Source organism: Dipodomys merriami, unplaced genomic scaffold (assembly GCF_024711535.1).
Source record: "Dipodomys merriami isolate MVZ:Mamm:240054 unplaced genomic scaffold, mDipMer1.0.p SCAF_379, whole genome shotgun sequence".
NCBI classification, from domain to species: domain Eukaryota; kingdom Metazoa; phylum Chordata; class Mammalia; order Rodentia; family Heteromyidae; genus Dipodomys; species Dipodomys merriami.
In genome coordinates this window covers 297,909-308,503 of record NW_027205370.1, presented here as the reverse complement: position 1 = coordinate 308,503, position 10,595 = coordinate 297,909, and positions in this window count along the sequence as shown.

The window sequence follows — 10,595 nt, the reverse complement described above, 5'->3', positions numbered from 1 at the left end:
TTTGATGTCAGTATAACTTGAGGAGGAGGTGGGGAAAAACCAGTTGTTTAAGGATACAGGTGGACCTGTTGCAACAATGAGAAGTACAAGTTGTCATGTCCAAAACGAGCTTTACAACGTCGGTGCGGGGAGGGAGAGGGGGGAATGGGGGAGAAGGAGAAGGATTGGGATTGGGGGGGAGGGGGGAGGCTGGGAAGGGACGTGAAGGGTAAACAAAAGGAGGAGGCTGCAATACTTGGTAAGAAATGTACCCATTATCCTGCCCATGTAATTGTAACCCCTCTGTACAGTATGTTCACAAATAAAAAAAAAAAAGATGGGGGGTAGATGGGATGGGAGGGTGGGATTTATCTTAATGGAAGAGCATTGGCCTAGCAAGTGCAAGGCCCTGAGTTCAGTTTTCAGCTCTATGGGGAAACACAAAACAACAACAAGCACACACGCACCAAAAGCCTAAATTTTATGTTGAACACCGATGGCCTGTGTCTATAATCCTAGCTACCCAGGAGGCTGAGATCTGAGGCTCAAGGTTGGAAGTCTGCCCAGGCAGAAAAGACCATGAGACTCTTAGCTCCAGTTAACCAATAAGCTGGAAATGGAGATCCGACTCAAGGAGTAGAGCCCCAGTGATGAGCAAAAAAAATATCCAAGCAAGTGTGTGAGGCCCTGAATGCACACCCTAGTATCAGCAAAAAGAAGCCTAAATTTTAATGGCAAAACGTAATAACAGTAAGCCAAGCAATGTGTCCTTCCTTGAGTTTGATGTCCTTGTCTTCAATTTTTGGATCTGAGTTTTTTTTTTTTTTTGGTGGATTTTCAGGAGGTTCTGTAGACCTTAAATCTAAATGCAAAATTCTTTATTTTTCTTAGCTTTCATCATGTTCTCAAAGAGGCCTGAGACTCAAGACTAAAAGCAATGCTGTCAGGATAATTCATTTCAAAGTGCAAGCTCCTCTTTATCCTGTTTATATTGTATTTTTGCAACAGTATGTAAGTCTTACCAAATTCCATGCCACAAAAAATACAGTGAAAAAGCGACATGAAACAACATTTTCCTCTGAAGAGTTAGATGATAGCTGACAATACTGCATGTCTCAAGTACAAGAGCATCAACTGCTTTTGGATCCCAGGACTATCCCTTCTCACTACTGTCTGTCATACTCCTACAGAGGTGAGGTCATGGAACAAGTTAAAAAACCTGCACCAGGCTGGGAATATGACTTAGTGGTGGAGTGCTTGCCTAAACATGCATGAAGCCCTGGGTTCGATTCCTCAGTACCACATAAACAGAAAAGGCCAGAAGTGGTGCTGTAGCACAAGTGGTAAGAGTGCTAGCCTTGAGCAAAAAGAAGCTCAGGGACAGTGCCCAGGCCCTGAGTCCAAGCCCAAGGACTGGCAAAACAAAAAAACACCAGAGACCCCACTCATCCCAAGGGAATGCTACTACCCCAGACTTCACTAAAACACTGGCCTTCATCAATGGATGCAGATACGAGAATTTACTCCAGATTGCTTTCCTAAACCCAACCATCTTAATCCTGATCTAGTTTTAGAATAGGTTGTTTTATTTTTATAAGTACTTGAGTTCTACTGAAGAGATAGAAATGAATAAGCAACTACTTCAAAGTGTCATCATACTCCTTTACTATAAATTCTTCAAATAAGATTTCATCCAAGGAACAAAGGTGATGAATATTTTTAGGGAAAGGTAAGAGCCTGAGTTCTTTTGGGTATTTAATTGTTGAAAACGTCCAATGTTCTGCATTCCTGTTGGTTTTTACTGTTTTGACTCACTAGGTCCTGGAGACAGTGAGGGGAAGACAACCAAAAAATCTGTGTGGTGATTTAAAGATACAGACACAAATCCTGTGATCACTCTTCAGAAAGTGGAGCTTAGTCCTCATTCTATGGAGTGTGGGCAGCACTTAATAATAGCACACGACCCCAAATGAATAGAAGATGGCTGAAGTGACTGTGACTTACATGACGAGGTCATAAAAGACAGTGCAGCAGCCTCCTTTTCACTCTTCGGGGAGCACTGTCACAGAATAAGGATCTCAAACAGCCCCATAAAAAGGCCTGTGTAAGGAGAAGTGGAGCCAACAGCCATGCTCTGCAACCACTACAAATGGACCCTTCAGCTCTAGGGAAGACTTCCGATGAAGTCTGGGCAGTGTTGACTGAAAACTCAAGGTGGGTACTGAGCCAGAACTACCCAGGTGAGCCACGTGTAGCTGACAGAGGCTGCATGAGATAATAAAAGTTTTCTTTTTTTAGGATGACAAGTTCTGGAGTAATATCCTCATTCCCTAACTCTACTTTTTCTTCCTCCTCCCCCTCCTCGCCTCCTCCTCCTGCTCCTCTTCCTCCTCCTCCTTTTTGGATCATTTGTGGGGCTTGAACTCTGGGCCTGGGTGCTGTCCCTCAACAATTCAGCTCAAGATGAGCACTCTACCACTTGAGCAACAGCACCATTTTCAGTTTTCTTGAGGTTAATTGGAGATAAGAGTCTCATGGACTTTCCTGCCTCAGGTGGCTTTTTTTTTGGGGGGGGGGGTCCGGTCATGGGGCCTGAACTCTGGGCCTGGGCGCTGTCTCTCAGCTCTTAGCTCAAGGCTAGGGCTCTACCACTTGAGCCACAGCTCCACTTCTGGCTTTTTTTTCTTTTTGCTTATGTGGTGCTGGGGAATCGAACCCAGGGCCTCAGGCACTACCACTGAGCCACCTTCCCAGCCCCCCCCCCCCAGGTGGCTTTGAACCACAGTCCTCAGCTCTCAGCCTCCTTAGCAGCTAGGATTACAAGTGTGAGCCACTGGTGCCTGGATTCTTTTCTTTCTTTCTTTCTTTCTTTCTTTCTTTCTTTCTTTCTTTCTTTCTTTCTTTCTTTCTTTCTTTCTTTCTTTCTTTCTTTCTTTTTTTTAATATCACATGGGCTCTTGTTCCTAGGCCTGCCCTTGAACTGATGGCATGATTTTTTAATCAATGAGCTTTGCAACAGACCTTCTGCAAATGGTCTCAGAATGTAACTATCATTTGCAACTTTATTTCTCTGTGTTTGGGGTTTATAACAATAGACAAATGAATTTCTGAAACATGACCTACTTATAATCTCAGCACTGCCTGTAATTCTGCTAGGGATTGCTCAGTATACATTCTTTCAGGAGACTTTCTACTTCTTTCCACTCTGAAGGGACTGACTTGTTATGCATGGTGGACAGAAAACGTCACCAGCCATTTAGCCCATCTCTCAACCAGGTGACCCATAATATACAGATTGTTCAGGTAATTGCTGAGGCCCGCAAGTTCAATTGAAAGGCACATACCTTAGGGCAGTTAACTAAGACAGACATAAAAATAACCCATGACAAACAAAGGCCATTTTCTGGTCCAGATTATCTTGTGGGAGAGAAAAAAAATAACAAAGCTAAACATTATACCATAGCTAACATTTACTGACAGCTGGTTGATGTGCCAGACACTGTGTAGGGGACCTAACTTACCATAGCTCTTTTAGTCACATCACTGGGAAGAATGTGGTAACCAAAATCATGGGTGCATGGGTGATGGAGTCAGAGTGTGTTTTAATCCTGATTTTACCATTCACCATCTCATGGTTTTCTTGTAGACTCTGCAACCTCTCTTCACTTCAGTTTTCTTGGGGGATGGTAACTGTTACCACTTCACAGGGCTGCCGTAAAGAATAAAAAGCATTATACACATAAAGCACATAAAACTTCACTTCCTAACATATAGTAAGTGCTCAGTTAAAGATGAAGACAGAGACACCGAGTCTCAGGGTAGTGAAGGGTCTTGGCCAAGGTTATGCAGCTAACAAATTGGTTGAATTCAGGGCCTGGACAAGATCCTTGAATTCTTTTGCTCAAGGCTAGCATTCTACCACTTAAGCTGAAGCTCCACTTCTGTTTTTCTAGTGGTTTAATTGGAGATAAGAGTCTCATGGACTTTCCTGCCCTGGCTGGCTTTGAATTGTGATCCTCAAATCTCAGCCTCCTGAGCAGCTAGGATGACAGCAGGAACTCAGATTTCAGATGGTTTCATAGTTCAGATCCAATCATGTCTACCCTGTCTTCCTCTGTTTCTTTCCATTTGTGCCTTAATTGGATGATCTGCAGGAAAAAAAAGCACCTCCAGCAAGGATACTAAGAGAGACAGACCCTTGTTTCATAGATAAACTATTTGCTAGCACTTTAAGATCTTAGCAGTGCCGGCCACTGGTGGCTCACACTTGTTATCCTACCTACTCAGGAGGCTGAGATCTGAGGATCACGGTTCAAAGCCAGACCAGGCAGGAAAGTCTGTGAGACTCTTATCTCCAATAAACAACCAGAAAACCCCAAGTAGTGCTGTAACTCAAGCAGAGTTCTAGCCCCACAACTGGTAAAATAAATAAGCAAATAAAAAAATAGCATCTTGTGAAATTCCTCCCTTAGAAACAAATTGGGAAGAGGCTGGGAAGGTGGCTCAGTGGTAGAGTGCTTGCCTTGCATGCATGAGGCCCTGAGTTCAAGTCCTCAGCACCATATAAGCCGAAAAAGCCAGAAGTGGCACTGTGGGTCAAGTGGTAGAGTGCTTGTCTTAAAGTGGAGAGTTAAGGGACAGTGCCCAGGCCTAGAGTTCAAGCCCCACAACTGACAAAAAAGAAAAAGAAAGAAAGAAAAGAAAGAAAGAGAAAGAAACAAGAGGGGGAAAAAAGTCTTAACAGTTTTTTGGTTGGTGTTTTTTGTTTGTTTGTTTGTTTTGTTTTTGCCAGTCCTGGGGCTTGAACTCAGGGCCTGGGTGGGCACTGTCCCTGAGCTTCTTTTGCTCAAGGCTAGCGCTCTCAGCACTTGAGCTACAGCACCACTTCCAGCTTTTTCTGTGTATGTGGTACTGAGGAATGAAAGCCAAGGCTTCATGCATACTAGGCAAGCACGCTAGCACTCTACCACTGAGCTACATTCCCAGCCTAATAGTTTATTTTTTGTCGGTCGTGGGGCTTGAACTCTGGGCTTGGGCGCTGTCCTAGTGCTCTTCAGCTCAAGGTGAGCATTCTACCACTTGAGCCACAGCACCACTTCCGGTTTTCTAGCGGTTTCTTGGAGATAAGAGTCTCACGAACTTTCCTGCCCCGTCTGGCTGCCCCGTCTGGCTTTGAACCGTGATCCTCAGATCTCAGCCTCCTGAGTAGTTAGGATGACAGGTGTGAGCCACCGGCGCCGGCTTAGTTTTGTTTTGTTTTGTTTTTTTAATAATCGAAGTTGACAGGTACAAATGACAAGTATTCCCTCTCCTAACAATGCTTTTCTCTTTTTCAGGACATGTAGCTGTATAGATTCACGCATGGTATCTTGGAATGTGCTCCTGTGCCCTTTTCAGAAGGTATGGGAGCTGCTAGGTATAATGTGACAAAGGTTCGTGATGTGATGTGCAACTATGCATGTGTTGGTCCTTTCTTACATGAATACTCTGTAGTCTGAGCTTCAATTTAGTCCATGGAAGAAACAGGAAGGACTCAGAATAGATAAGGGAATTTCCAAGGATAGGAAAGCCCCCTTCTAGGTGAGGTAGGAGATAAGGGACAGAGAGCGTAAGAGCTGGGAATGTCGCTCAGTGGTACAGTGCTTACTTGGCATGCCCAAGGACTTGGGTTTTAATTCTGGTCTCCTACCTCAAAAACAAACACAAACCCAAAACCATGATTGTCTCTGGTCTAAAGACCCATAACCTGTCAAGCAAACTAACCTACACTCAATCAAGTTCATTGTTAAAAAAATAAATCTGCTTCTCTTAGTTTTGAAACATGCCTTTAGATTTCTATAATTGTATCAGATTCCCAACGAGAGGAGGGTGAGGAGAATAGCATACAGCTCTGGAACTCTGAGCCGGGAAGTGGCAGCAGGGGAGGAAATTTGGCAAATAAGGGTGAAAGACAGATTTGGGGAGTGCTTTAGCATAGAAGTGGGAATTTGGAGAACCTGGTGTTGCTTGTTTTTGCAATCTATCCCACTATGAGTCCTAGTAGCGTAGTATTGCTGAGCTTACTTTTTATTTTTAAATTTTTAATTTTGTGGATTGTGTGGGGCTTGAATTCAGGGCCCAGGTGTTATCCCCGAATTCTTTGGCTGAAGGCTAGCACTCTACCACTTGTGCCACAGCTCCACTTCTGTTTTTCTGGTGGTTCATTGGAGATAAGAGCCTCATGGACTTTCCTGCCCTGGCTGGCTTTGAATTGCGATTCTCAGATCTCCGCCTCCTGAGTAGCTAGGATTACAGGTGTGAGCCACCAGCACCTGGCTTTATTTTTTAATTCATAACATTTAAATGGTCATACAGAACTTGCCATTTAAACTTGCCATTTAAGCTGATTGTGAATACAGTGCATCTTGATCAGTGTCACTCCTTTCAACATTCTCAACCCTCCTTTGACTCATCCCCTCCCTTACTTTTTTTAATTGCATAGTATATGAATTCTTGACTGCATTTCCCCCTTTGTCCCCCTTTATTCATCTACCCTTCTCCCTTTGCCCCTCCTTGCAAGTACATATTTCTTGGCACTTATTTTGTTGACCTTTGGCTTTGTTTTTCTAAGAAATGAATTATTTGAGTTCTGTTACATTATTTGAGTCAACTATCATAATTTAGTTAATACATTTGTAACCAATTGCATCCCACCCAACCTGTTTTCTTATAGATTGATAGGCAAGTTCTAGCTACCACAAATGGGAGAAAACATGCAGTCTTTGTTTCTCTGGGACTGACTGACTTCACTTAATATAATTTTTTCCAGGTCTTTCAATTTCCTTACAAATGGTACAATATTAATTCTTTCTAATGGATGAGTAAAATTCCATTGTGAATATATACCACATTTTCTTGATCCATTCTCGCCTGTAACCAGAAATGGAAAATATTTGTCTTCTCTCCTTCATAGAGACATTGTAAGCATCAAGCATTTCTTGTCAATTTTACTATAAGAAGTTACTAGAGACTCTGCCACCTGAATGAAACTACAAAGCAAAATATGTGCAGTGTTGGTGGTTAAGCATCCAACATGTAGGATGGCTGATGCTTGCCTTTGTTTTATTCATGACACATTGGGAGCCATTTAAAATCTAGATAACATATGACTGTTACCATTTCTATCCTAAGCTGTGAAGCCCTGGAAATACTCATGGATTCACATATGAAAATATTTTAATTACAGAGCACTCATTCATGACTTTAAATTCTCATCTATAAATATCTCTCAGTGGTGTGTTAGGGTTTTCCTAAGAAATTTTTAGTAGTGAGATCAACATGACTCTAAATGGTTGGTGATGGTTGCTTCACTAATAGTTAATATTTGTACTAGATCTATTTCAAAGAACATTGTAACCTCGACAAATTAAGCCAGGACAAAGAAGCAACTGCCAACAAGTGGCTCTCTTGTGGCCTGTACACACCGATGGCTTTAAACAATGAAGTTCTTTGTGCATACTCACTCCAGAAGTTATTGTGAGGTTTAATTAGATTAAAATCTGCCAAGTGCTTTGAGCTTTTCCCAGAATTCCTTTGTAAATAATGGTAGTATTAACTTTTTTTTTTCAAAACAGTATCTTCATGTTGGTCCTCCAAGAAGCAAATGTAACAAGTTCATCTCCCTGTGTTCCCTGACACAAAGGACATTTTTTAAAAAAGCTCAGACTGAAACCAAACCTACAATTACCCTTAATAGTTTTAAGTTGACTATAGGAGCCCAAGGGACTGAGTCAAAATGACTGTCTCTAATCACAAAGATCTTGGTGTGTGATTTACACTCTACAATCATACTTCGTGATCATGGTAGCAGGTGGTAGTTAGATATAAACTACTGTAGTTAGTATAGCTATTTTTTGTTGAAGAACAAAGATGTACTGTCCTCACTGTCTGTTTATAGTATAATGACTTACATTCTGCTCACTTACAAATAGGGCTTAAGGTAGCTTCTCTTCAAATACTCTCCCCTTATCTCTATGCAATGTAAATGCTGGGACCTTTTCCTGGTACCAGGTACTGTTGAACGTATCCACAGAAACACACACAAGCAACTGGGCTAGAGCTAGAAGCCCTAGATCTTAGAATTAAAACCCTAGAGCAGATGGTTCTTGCAAAACCCTTCACCTTTGTCCCTTGCTCTCCTCTCTCCTAACCCTGCTCCTAGTGACACCTCTATCTGCAGCCCTTGTTGTCTACATCCTTGCCCAGAGTGTCACTCTGAAAATTCTGAGCAGAAGGCTTGAAGTGGCAGAAACTCTGGATCAGGCTCCATTGAGACTTGGGGATAAGAGGCCGTTTGTATAGACAATGTCACCTATCTGGCATGTGTCCAGCCTGGTTTGCTTGGGGCTGAAGGGGTTTCCTGGGACTTGGGACTTTGGGTTTTCCTGGGTCCTTGTTTTCCTAGCAATTAGTATAGATTCTGCAAGTCTGATAATGGCTGAATCATCGTCGAGTGGGGAGGAACTTCATGGCTGAATCTTTGCTGAGTGGGGAGGAACTTCACAGGGGAAGACACTTGATTCCTTTTGGACTACACAGTACTTCAGGCCAGATGCTTTCAGAGGACTTTGAATCTGACTCCTGTTCAATTGCAATGGAAGACATCATATAGGCCACAGCACTAGGGCTCTTGTTAGAATCATCGAGTCCTCGGTCAGTTTTGTAAGCAACTGACGAAATTACTACTAAGGTTGAAATTTATTAGCAGTAGTAGTATTAGTACGAGTAGTCGTGGTTGTACAAAGGGGTTACAATTTCCTAAGTCAGATTATGAGCACAATGCTTGGTCCGTGTCACCTCTGCCTTCTCCCTCATTCCCCCCTCCAATCCCTACCCTCACATTACATAGTTCATTTTTTAAATATAACGTACATGGATGATCAGGACAGTGTTTGCTCAGCCTTCCACCCTCCATTCCTGAAAGGTTCATATCTCAACTCTCCTGGGGATATATACTTTTCCTGTTGCCCTGCAGGCCCTCTTCAAGGAACGAGGGACAGGAGAAGCCAAGTTACCTTAGAGCTGGAACAAAGGTTAGCAGGAGTTTTAGAGAACTTTGTTTCCTGTTGTGCCAGTTTTCCTGCTGAGGTGTTCAGCACAATCTCCTGCATCTGGCTCACTCCTGTTCAGCCAACCCTTGAATGTTGTGTCCAGTTCTCAGATCCATCTCTACCTCTCCTTCCTTTCTTCTCCATTTTCCTTTTTCTCTCTTCTTCCCTCTTCCCTTTGTTGCTCCTTCTCTTCCTCTCTTCTTCCTTCCTTTTCTTTAACAGATATTACTTGAATGCCTGCTATCTGGAGCTAAAGAGAAACCTAGATGTGACCTTTCTCCCTAGTAGTCCTGCATGCATACCACTAATTCTAAATCTTTGTGGCCAGTTTTTTTTTTCTCCATTAAATTCAGATTGCTGCCATCTATATCAATATTATTTTATTTTCCAGTGTGGGATCTTTCCCTGTGTTGCCCAGGTTGGCTTTGAACTGATGGGCTCCAGGGATACTCGGTCCTCAGCCTTCTCAGTAACTGGAATTAATGGTGTTTACCACTGTGCCCGGCTATCAAAATTTTTAAGTGAAAGGACAAAACAGTATATCCTTTACTCACCTTTCAATTTTAGTCTTCTCAGAAATTTCCACAAATCTCCCATCAGACAAAAATCTCAGGCAACCAGCCATAGTCACTGCATACCGACTGTTACAATGGAGGTCAGAAAGTTTGCTTAATAGTAGTACTCTTGCTGCCTTTAGTCTTGGTTTAGTCCTGAGTTGTAATCTCTCAAAATGTAGAGTCCCATTTTATTACACAAATTGTTTGGGTTCTTTTTGCCCCAAAGTGCTCTGCAATGTATTTGCTACCATGGAAGCCTCCGTTTCCTGATCACATGGTTAGCTTTCTAGGCTGTTCTGATTATGTAGTACCAGGATTGGCAAGCTTTTTCCATAAAAGGTCAGAGAATCATTTCAGCTTTGTGGTGGTACCTGGGTGTTACTGACAGTTCTCTGACATTGTAGCATGAAAACAGCCATGAAAGACAGTAAACCAACCCAATGAGATACATCTTTGCTCTAGTTAAAATCTGTAAAGAAATTAGGATCTGCCCATTGCAACAATGAGATGTATAAGACACTATGTCCAAAAATGAACTTTACAATTTAGAAGTGGGGAGGAATGTAGTTGTAGAGATGGGAGGGAAGGGATGGGAGGGGAAAAACAAAGGAGGAGGCAACAATGCTTGATAAGAAATGTACTCATGGGCTGGGAAGGTGGCTCAGCGGTAGAGTGCTTGCCTTGCATGCATGAGGCCCTGGGTTCGATTCCTCAGCACCACATAAGCAGAAAAAGCTAGAAGTGGCGCTGTGGCTCAAGTGGTAGAGCGCTAGCCTTGAGCTGTAGAGCTGAGGGACAGCACCCAGGCCCAGAGTTCAGACCCCACAACCGGCAAAAAAAACCAAAAAAACAAAAACAAACAAACAAAAAGAAATGTACTCATTACCTTGCTCATATGATTATAGCCCCTCTGTACAGTATTTTCACAATAAAAAACTTATAATTTTAAAAAATGAACTGTATATTAAAT